This window comes from Ptiloglossa arizonensis, chromosome 3 (assembly GCF_051014685.1).
Source record: "Ptiloglossa arizonensis isolate GNS036 chromosome 3, iyPtiAriz1_principal, whole genome shotgun sequence".
Classification (NCBI taxonomy): domain Eukaryota; kingdom Metazoa; phylum Arthropoda; class Insecta; order Hymenoptera; family Colletidae; genus Ptiloglossa; species Ptiloglossa arizonensis.
In genome coordinates this window covers 5,562,101-5,573,989 of record NC_135050.1, presented here as the reverse complement: position 1 = coordinate 5,573,989, position 11,889 = coordinate 5,562,101, and the positions used below count along the sequence as shown (strand labels likewise).

General features: G+C 31.0%; 1 long non-coding RNA gene across 1 annotated transcript; it reads left to right on the top strand.

Annotated features, from left to right (window-relative positions):
- The first annotated feature begins 2,207 nt into the window (after nt 1-2,207).
- LOC143144808 (uncharacterized) lies at nt 2,208-5,743 on the top strand. The gene is made up of 4 exons (XR_012991523.1): nt 2,208-2,275; nt 2,647-2,766; nt 5,429-5,485; nt 5,576-5,743. It is a non-coding gene; the product is annotated as an uncharacterized LOC143144808 (long non-coding RNA).
- Nucleotides 5,744-11,889: the final 6,146 nt, after the last annotated feature.

Below are 11,889 nucleotides of genomic sequence, written 5' to 3'. Positions count from 1 at the left end.
ATGCACATTGGACTATAATAACTCAATAGATACATCATCCACTGAGACTAAAAGAAAGACTTTTTTTGTCCGTTTATTTATCGGTAGGGAAAAACCGAAGTAGAAGGTGCGTCGTTTGCAGTGCAAACGACAAAAGACGTGAATTTAGGTATGAATGTAAAAACTGTAATGTGGGTTTGTGTGTCGATCCTTGTTCTAAAATGTATCATTCTGAATTAAATTACTGAGAGTTTTAATTTGATATATCAATTACCTTAAATTGTATTTTTATTTATAATAATTGCAAACTCTCCAAATATGTTGTTATGTAACACTTGAAGAAGTGTACATACCAGAGAATGACAAGCGTTGAAAGACGTAAGTACGAGCACTAATCTATCGATGTGCAATATGCACGTTTAACGCGGTGCCTCGTTTAGTGGCGTTATTCAGACGAAGAGAATTGCCGTAACGAAAGGGTTAAAGAAGTAATAATTTTATACGAATTCGTTTGGTCTCTATTGCAATGGGAGAATTTGGTAAAATAAGTTTACAAAAAAAACTAGTAAAATAAATTTTGGAAACTAAACGCATTGCGTATTACCTCTCACCATATTTAGTTCCTATTTCTAACGCTAAAAGCGCTGAATTCTTCTTTCGTTCTAAATCGATAACATTGGGCGTGATATAAAAATGGTAATGAAGCTTTAAAGATCCCTCATGGGACAAAAAGACCCTAAACGAGCAGTCTATTATATGTCTACGGACAAGATATAAACTTCGACTAAGACTTCGTGAAATATCAGTAGTTTCGAAGCGACCTTTTCGTTCGAGAACGGTGATTCCAGGAACCATATTCAACTAAACGATCGATGTTAATAAAAGTACTAAATTCAAAATACTCAACCAGAACATCGTTTGTGGTTTTATGAAACCTACCAATTTCAAAAAATGTTCTTACTTGATGTGACAGTTTTTTCTAATCCCAGTTACAATATCTCCTTTTGTAATTCATAATTTAACTAACTGAAAGTTACATTCATATTGTTGCAGACAATTAAACGGCTAATCATATTTAAACTACCACTAAATATTCATTATCAAACCCGTGACATGGTCGTCGCAAAAACTTTGATAGGAAGCTATGATACATTCTATTTTCGATCGTTATAAAGAAGAGGAAATAGTCTATTGAGAATAAAAATGGAATTATCTAAGTAATTTCACTTCAATGAACTTCTTTGCCTTTCTTAGCTTGATATTTCGTTGAACAAAGATGATCAAGAATAATCGATAAAATTATCATTATCAACGGCTTATACAATTAGATATATTTGCATACATACATGTATGTTTATTTTATATTATCACAAAGACGTAGAGCAATGATGAATCCGCCATAAGATTTTTTTTTAAGCTTAGAAAGGACAATTAGATATGATCAATGATAGATGCACACTTTGATGAAACGCTGCACAATAGTTCATTAGTTAAACTAAAAACTTTGCCCTATTTGATTCGTACTTCTTTTGTACTTTAAAAGAGAAACCACCCCTTTTATTCGAATGATCCTTTTATACAGGATATATGTACACAGTTACTGATAATGAGTGCGTTAAGTATTGATTGATTTTCATATGTTTCACTTATGTTTGCGCTTGCTTTCACGGATTCAGCACATTTATGACGATAGAGGGAAGGTCAAGATCAAGATGGCTCCTCTACCGCCTTTTCGTTCTCGTTGTAAGTGTTGCCTGAACTGGAATGGTGAAAGGTAACAGGTGTCTTTTACAGAACTGTATTCTCATGTAAGATGGGTAAAACCAGGTATACCCAGCCATCTGCCGCCCATCGTAATACAAAAGTATACCCGTTATTTTTCTCCATCTCGTCACAGGCTATCTGAGTTAGGCGCATTCTCGGCAGGAAGCGAGAGCGGAGAGACGGAAGGGAAGTAAAAGCCAACAGAATACGAAGAGAAAGGAAGCGTAAAGATTTTACCTAGCTACTCTGACCAGGATTCCTCTCTTCTACCCACACTCTTTTCCCAACAATCAACCATTCCGATTTTCATGTTGAAAACTATGATCATTTTAACTGTACAAATAAAGGGATGATTATTTTGCATTAGCTTTACCAATTTCAATGGTTCAGTTGAATATACTTCTCTGAATCACCGTTCATAAACGCAGAGGTCGCTCCAATACCATTGGTACTTTACAAGATTGGCAATTCAGCCATGTGACACCATTCCTGTAAAATGAAACGTCTATGGTAAAAGCACAGGCTGTCTAAGGTTTGTTTCTGTTTTAAAAGTAGTAACACACACACACACACACACATGATGACCAAGCATAGATTAGGTATATAGATACTGTATTGAAGGTACATTTAATTATCGCAAAATAAATTATGCAACTATCCCAGCGTTTATGGCGTGTCAGTAGCCATCTTGAAGTATTTAGAGTTTCAAACTGTATAAATAGTGATTCGTGTTAATACAAAAATCAATTTATCAGTCAAATAGATAGGGAGAACATTTGTTATTTGTTTAAGTGAAAGTTGTATTATTGTTTGGTGTAATGTTTCGTAATTTTTCTGTGACATAAATTAGAAATAATGATATCGGTAGAATTATTTTCGTAACATATATTTACTTTTTTGCAGGAAGTGTGACGCCTATAAAATGTCACGTTATGAATTGCAGTTTGAAAAGCAAGATGTCCAAAGAATTTTCCAACATTAAAACAGGGAAGGAACTTTTCCTAAAATGGATAACGGTATGCGGTAGGTAGTATCACTGTTTCTTTGTCTATATCATAATGCGTTAATCTCTCAAGCTCAGCGCTGATAGTGAGTACCGACTCATGTGTTTTCAGTAGCGGCTGGAACCCGTACGACGTATAGTGGTAGTCGGAAAAATTCTAATTTTTTCACTGCTAAGGAAGAAATTTTTTTTAATATAATTTCATAGTAAGATAATTGACGTATCAAAACCCATCAAAATTTTCGAAAAATATCTTAAACTTGTACAAAAAATATAATGTTGAAATTGAAATATAGAATAGATGCTACTTTTAGCAGGAGAAATAATATTAAAATTACCAGTAAATGACAAAATTTATTATTAAGATAAAGTTGTAATAATTTGTTTATACACATATAAAGGAAATATGTAACTTACACTAAATCAACAATCTTATTATTGTTTTCAATAGGACACAAATTTAACAAAAGTGAATTTTGAATTAACTTTAGTTAAGCGTAACTTTTTTGCAATAGCAAGTGTCAATGTCAGATTTCATTCTAATTATTCAATGAACCTTAAAGAACATAACTGACAAGGTTCCAGCTGCGTAAACTTGCAGGTTTGGTGATAGGATTCTTTTTTCTAACATTTGTCACAGTTAACGCTTTAATAGTACAGATGATGAGCTATACCGTTATACATTTATTCTAACTGTAGTAACTTTCTAACTGTAGTTTCTAAATGAAATTAGTAAAATTATAAACAAAGTAGAAGCATAGTTCAATATGTAATAAAACAATATAAAGAAGAGGACAGCATATTAAATAAACAAAAACATAGAGGTCTAATAAAAATGTAATGAGAGAGATGAACCATGGATTATTAGAAAAATCCGAGATGGTCCAAAACTTAGGGCTCCTAAATTGGCATTAGACATTCAAATATATTCAAATAAAAAAGTGTGTGATTCAACTATTAGAAGGATATTAAGAAAACAATTACCATGCTAGAAGTGTACAAATTAGAAGGAAAAGGTGTGAATTCACCAAAAAATATATAAAAGAACATTTTACTAATGTAATCTTTACAGACAAATCAAACTTTAATATCTTTAGTTCAGATAAAAAACAAATTGTGTGATATCCAGAAAATAGGAAAGCAAATACAACTATGGATATTAAAAATTTCCAACCAGCAAACTTAATGCTCAATCCTAAATGATGTGGAGCTGTATGTCATTATCAGATGTGAGATATTTAGTATTCATTGATGATATTATGGACAAATGTTTCTAGTTAAATATACTGAAGAAGAATCTTAAAATGAGTGCTGAAAAAATGGGTAACTTAAATACATTTAAATTTTATCCAGACAACCATTCAAAATAATGTTTATATTACAAAACATTGGTTATGGTATAACTGCCCTAAAATTCTCCAAATATTTCTCTAATCTCTAGAGATTAATATAATATAGCATGTTTGAAACCAATTGAAAGAAAACATAGGATTACATAATATTACAAATAAGGAAAGTCTTAAAAAAGCTCTACCAGAAGAATGGACAAAAATAATATTCAAATTTTGTCAAAACTTGCTAACATCCATGTCATAGAAGTTAGTATATATTTAAATTCTTCAGGATTTCCTACAAAATATTAATTTAATAATAGAGATTGAGAAGGAGTTGGCAATGTATGAGGTGTGTTAAAAACAATTGGCAGACAATATAAGCAGTATGTTTTGGGTCATGATCCTGCTAGAAGTAGTCATTTTCTCAGGGATTTAATTTCTGCACACTTTTCTTCCTATTTTACTTAAAAATATTTAGATATATGCATTGTCCATTATATTGTCTATAAAAACAAATTCTCCAAGTCCAGAGAAACTCAAGCATCTCCATACTAATGTATTACCATTCCCATGTTTAACAGTTGGTTCAGCGTTAGTTAGATTCAACTTACTATTACATTTTTTTTACACTTTTCTTTGGTTTTGGATACAAAAATAATTGAATTAAGAAATATTGTATTTAGTTTTCGCTCAAGAAAAGTATAAGCCTTATAACAATCTATGACAAATGAATATTAAATTGAATTTCAGAACCTCTCTGATTGTAACAGTTATGATAACATTGTAAATATTTACATGAGTGTTCCATAGAAACATTAAATTTGTAAGTATGCCAATACTTTTGTTTGGCACTGTTTATGGGAACTGATGCAGGAATATAAACTTAACCTGATACAGTTCCAAATGGAGGTTCTTCTTAACAGATATTTACAATAAAAGTTTTTCATAACCATTTCAAGAATTTAAACATATATTTTAATTATTTTCAAGCTCTACATTAAATTGATCGAGTGCTCAACAGACTACTTCAAAAATTATTTGAGAGATACATATATGTTATTTTCAGAAATGTATTTTTTCTACTAATAGATTCTTAAAAGCCTTACAAAAACTATTAATTTCAATGCATGATATGTTGAAATGTGCTATTACATATGATATTAAAGAAAAGTGTTATAAAAATTATTTGTTATTATATTATATATAGATTTTAAGAGTCTTTGAGTAAATGAAATTTATTTTTTTTGTGCAAAACTACTTCAATTGCTTGCAAACTTAGAATTTTTAGAATGTATATTGACAATATACTTTTCAGGATTGTAATATAAATAATTTTAATATTTTTCAGATTTCCAAATTTCATGTTAGCTGTTTAAAGCAGTAATTTAAGAAACAGGACTAGCAAGTATGTATATGTTCCATGTCTGTATATGTTAATAAGAAGCACATATTAAATTATATTCATATGTTGGCTAATTTAAATGATTTTTTGCAGATTTTACTGATGTTAGTTGTATGAAGCATTAACACTCCAAGCAACAGCACTCCAAGAAGCAGAAAAAGTTGAAATAATATAAATTTACATTAGTTAATTATTTTTGATATATAAATATTAAGTAATTGCAGAAACATGGAATAATTAAAAGAAAATAAAAACGTGTTACTTAAATATAGTAGATTTCTATTTATAATTTATAATTTTATTCTGTAAAATTTAATTTTTGCAGTAGCAAACATCCAAAGTAACAAAAGCATTAAATACATATACATACATACGCCAGTTCACACATCTAGTTATCACAAAGTAGATAAACATAAAATTGAGTCACCTAGTTTTTTGACAACAGTCGTGATATGATTATTTGTTATCATTTTCTGCAGGCTTTAACAATAGAATGAGTGAAGGATATTAGTGTTTTTAAATATTTTATTTTTGAATTATTACTTTATTATTATTATTATTAGTAGTAGTAGTAGTATACTATTTATTATTAGTATTTATTACTGCTATAATGTTTATTATACAGGATTTTAAAGTGAACTTCAAAAATGGTAAACCTAAAACATTAGAACGTACGTGTAATGACGTACTGTAATGTACTGTGCTGACTTAATAACTGATAAATAATGTTACTAAGAAATAACGAAAAAGAACTGTTTAAAAAGTACGTGTATATATATAAAGAGTGCATCTAGATTATTTTATGGAATATGGCAAAATTGAAAAACCATTTAATAAAACATTATAATGTAATTCGTACTCAATATTAAAACAATCAGGTATGGTAAAATAAGAATATAAATCCCTAATGTTTTCAGGGTTAAGTCAGGTATACCTCTTGAATTCATTCAACCATTCAACCTCTTTCTTTCCTGGCAATTTTAATCTATTTTTGCAGGATAGTAGATTAAAAGTCTTTATTACTATGTATAAAATATTGAATGAAATAACTGCATAATTTTAGAAACTTAACTAATTAAATTTATATATCTAATATAGCTAATATTTTATATTTAGCAACAAGAATTTATAATCTGGCATCTTGTAAAAATCATAATTTATCCACAGTAATAGTTAAAAGTTGTCATGTTATCCACCGTCATTTTGTTACATTTCATCTTTTAATAATTTTAGTACCTGTTATAAAGACAACTTCATAGATTAAAAATAATTTTTAATTATTTATTTCTGACCAATTAAATAGGTGTTATGGCAGCTATGAGCAAATGATTCAACGAAGCTGAATGTAAAAAAGAGAAATCGAAAGACATAAGAGAAAATATGTGACAATTTTCGTAAGTCCAAACACGACTACATATGGACTAGATATATTTAACTATACATAATTCGAATTACAGAGAATTACAATTCAAAATTCGAATGAGGTCGAGTTTAGTCACGTTTCCGTCGAGAAAATCTCAATAATCCATTGGTAATACTAATTTGAAAGACTGTTTTATTAATGGATGACATCCCGCGCAAGTAAATGCCTTATCGCTGTCGGCTACCGGCCGTAGGTAGATCGATGGTCACTCAATATAGTAAATTCTCGTTATATGATCGTCACTCGAGACCAATTCGATTGCTTTTATATTTTGCCAATAGCGGTAATTGGCAATTGAAGAAAAAGGACAACGAGTGAAAGCGAACAGAAAAGAATAAACAGCAATCGAAAAAAAGGATATCGTTTGATAAGAAGTGAAAATAAATGAGAAAGGAAAAAGAGTGAATTCAAAAAATAAGAAGAGTGAGATTGAATGAAATTATTAATTTTTTAATTATTCCATAGCATTTAAATCCCCTTTTATCCTTAATGGTTTATTACAAAATTAATTTGAAAAACTTTATTTCTCGAAAAGAGCTTCCATATGGACTAGATAATATTTCAATTTCGTTAAAATCTCTGGCATCAAAAGAAAAAGTTAATGATTTCGCATCGAATAAGTCTTATGTGTTAGAATTTGTATTATTTGGAGGAGCACACGTTCCAATTTGCTGGATTTAGATATTATTGCTTGCTAGTTAATGTTTCCATAATCGAAAAATAAGAATCGATCACAAAATTAAAAATTTTTAAATTTTATTTTTGATTAAATTTGTCTCTAAATTCCATTCAAATAATCCTTAAAACTTGGCAATCATATAACGACAATTTACTGTCTTGTTTTATTTTGTTCATTTTTTATGTATTTCAATCACTCTCCTAGATATAAGACTCGGTTTACGTGCGAGATAATTTGTAACATTTCCTGCAGTGAAATAAATTTATCTAAAGCATACAAAAAATTTTAATTTAAATAATTTTGCTAGAAATAAATAATTTAAAATATTTTGTCCGCTAGATACTTATAGAAAATATAAATGAAATGAATTTTTTCGAACGAAAAGAACGAATACCTCCCTAAATCAGCATATGTCTATCTTTATTTATTTGCTGATGTTAATCCTTACTAAAAAAAATTTGTAGAAATCTATGAAATGCATCGTTAAATAACAAATTGAGAAAAAAGTGCAGTTTCCTCTATTTCCTTTTTCCAATGTGTTTATTTTGGCGCAAGAATTGTAATTTATAAAAGAATGTTATACGAAAAGTGTTAAAAAGCTTAGCATCCAACTTGTACTTACAAAGTAGTAACAATTTGTAATATTTTTCTGAGCAATCTTACCTATATTTGCCATGTTTTGACACAAAATATTGCAGTGTATCTTTATAATTATATTTTATAAGAGATATATGTAGTATACTCTTCATAAATCATTTTTTTCGACAAATAATTACTTCAGCCCTTCTTTAATTATAAATTATTTAAACAAAATTATTTTTTTTGTTTTATATCATATATACTCTACAGGTTTCCCTTTCTTCTTGTTAATAATAACTTTTATAGTCTTATAACTATTGTAATACATATTTTACAAATTACGTGAAATTTGTGTTATATTCAACGCTTTGAATTTAATAATGACAGAAGCAATAGTCATACTATTTTTGTTGGTGCTATAAGTTCATTAAACCAAATTTTTATACTTCAATAAGCATCTAAAATAAGCTGCTGTTAAAATGTATCCATTTAACGGATATGTTTAAAGTAGCAACTTATAACAGAATAAGTTTAAAAGAAGAATAGTAAAATAAACTTCAAGAAATTAGGATTTCGATTGTTTTCGAAGTATATAATAAACACATGCCATATTTATTTTTCATTCCTAATACTGAAAGTGTTATACCCTTATTTTATACAAAATCGATAACGTTAGTTGTGATAACGAAGTTTCGCTAAATATCTGATCTATTCTATAGTATATCTCGCTTGTGATAATAGTTACATTTTGCCAGTAAGGATAATAGAGTTAGAAATAATGCATAGAAATATGAAAAGAAAATTGAAATAGAATTCAAATTTCCCTCTATATATACTGTTTACCAACTTTAATACCAATAGATATCTTCTTATACGAGCTATGGTACTGTAAAGGGCTACACTAAAAATGAGAAATAACTAATTCTCTAAAACACATTGTATTATCTATGAACACAGATAGGGATTGTCTAAATAAGAAATGGAATAAAACTTATTCGATTCGTTTGAATAACCCGACTTATCTTTATTCAATAAATATTCTGTATATAATACAATATAAAATTTTTTATATTTTTCATTATACCTTCATGAGAAATATTCAGTTTGCAACTCATTTTCCAATGAAAACGAGTGCGATTCAAACTTCATTCAGACTATTTCTAATTATACAAATTAAGAATAATATGTACGTAATAATTATACAAATCACTCCTGAATTATATAGATTAAAATATTACGCAGAGAAAGAATCTGTTTATTACAATATAATATAATAACCAAATACTGCTTTACATTCGATAATGACAAAATACAATGAAGTTTCTTAGAAAATAGCTGTTAAAGGAATGCGTATTGCTTTTATTGCGGAAGTGATGATCAGCTAGCAGTACACGTTCGATAAAGAATACGACCGAGAGAATGGAAATAGAAACTTTATTAGGTTTTAGAGTAACAATTACATTATGTTTGTGTGTATTCGTACGAATCTTGTAACGCCTGCACTTGTATTTTAATAAATGTCGGTTGAGTTTGTGACCACGAATCCAGGGCTTTAAACATTTTCTTTATTTCCATTTGGTTCAGGGGCGGTCGTTGCTTGAGGGACACTTCCTCGATATCCGGCTGGTCAAGATCTTCCAAATCCGAATTACCCTCTTCTTCATTGCAGCAAGTGAGCCATTTCTCTATCGCCTGTTGAGGAACCATCTCCGCCGCAATTTTGCTTACCGTTTCCGTAATAGCGTTAATGGACGACTCGTTGGAAGGATTCATTTCTTGATCTGTTTGTGCATCTTGTTCCATCGTTGGTTCTTTTGCCAATACTTTGTTCCATGACTGACAGACATCAATCTGCGTCACGTCCATCCAGGCTGCATCGAGTATATTGATGCAATCCTTTATATCGTAGCTCTTGTAAAATTCTTTCACACCGCCAGGATATTCCAAGACCTTCCTTAACATACGATGGCGGAATGATCGCTTCATTTTCTCAATAATTCCTTGGCCCATTGGCTGCAAAATGGACGTCACGTTTATTGGGAAGAATACCAAATCGATATTCTCGTCCAGTTTTTGTTTCTCTTGTGGAAGTACATGAGCTTTACAAATATCTAGCAGCAACAGTATTTTCCCGCAAGAATTCTTGTTGAGTTGCTGCTGTCTTTTAACGGCTGGTTTGAAGTGGTTCTCAAACCAATCGACGAACACCTTTCGATCCATTGATGCACTCTGCTGAGCCTTAAAAATGATAGACAGTCGACCTCTGCAATGTTTTAGGGCTTTCGACCTCTCATATTTGTGGATGAAGAGTGGCGGAAGCTTGTGCGTCCCAGTTGCATTCGCACAAAGTCCTACCGTGACTCGTTCGCTTTTCATATTTTTAGGAAATCGTTTTTCTTCGAAGTGAATCAATGCCTCTTGGGGAATAGCCCTCCACATTAGACCAGTTTCATCCATATTGTAAACATTCTCTAAGTCTATGTTTTCCTCTTTCAGTCTACGTATAAAGCTCCGGGTGAATTCCTCTATTGTACTGGCGCATACACTTTCGCCGCGCAGCTGGAGCAAACGGATACCATGGCGACGTTTAAAGCTCCATATCCAACCTTTGGAGGCCGAGAACGATGACGGGCCACCCAATTCTGTATTTATCGCTGTCGCTTTCTCTTGCAACAATAGATCACTGATGGGTTCGTTTATTTCTTGTCGTTCCAAGAACCACGAGTATAAACGAGTATCCAAACCAATCAGTATGGGTGTCTGCAACCTTTTCAAACCTTGAATTTCCGGTCTCTCTGATTGTTGCCGTATCCGGGCCGCGTTCAACTCGATGCGGCGAAGGGTTGAATCATTGATATTATATTTCTTTACCAATAGATATCGCGGTGCACCTTCCTCCAGTTTCTGTAAGATGTCGCGACGTTGCTGTATCGTCAAGTAAACGGGCGTCTTGCTGCGCCTGACCTTCATCGTATATCGTACAATGATGCGAGAAAAATTGCTACCTATTCCAACTTTTCGGCGACCGTCGATCTCTTTCACACGACTTTATACAAACGAATCAGGGCAACTAGCCGTGACTATTCGACGTCGAAATACGATACTACTTCCAAACAAGTATTCGAGAGACTGCTGGCCATAGCACGCAATGCTGGCGCTACGCTTCCCCCCGAGTTGCAAGCAACTCATACAGGCACACGATTCTATGACGTCACTCAGCTAAGCCCGCGCGATTCAAATTTGCTATTACGAAGCGAACCTCTTTTGACAATATTAATTTTCGTATTCAATGTAATTCAATGGTGAAGTTGTTACGGGTCATTCAATTCGTTTCGATGGCAGTTAAAGCAATATATACAAATAATATATAGTTCCGTTAATATAAACATCGATAAGTTCAAAATCTTGAAATGTTTGAAATTGAAAAATATGATCCGTCTACTAAAATATTAACGACTTCAAGTTACATAATTTCTTCCTGGAATGAGTTATTATAATTTAAAGTCATTACAAACATTTTAAGGTTTTCACCTTTTCATTTTAGTTCTATCCTTGAAAAATTTATAATAAATGATGAATGTAAGAAAGTAATATTGTATAACATAAAGAGGAATGTTCAAGAAAGTGAATATGTTATACAAATGTGTGTAACAGATAAATTATTTATCTATCCTGAATAAGATTAGTTATGCGAATAAGCAACAAATGATTTAGCATCGTGGCAAA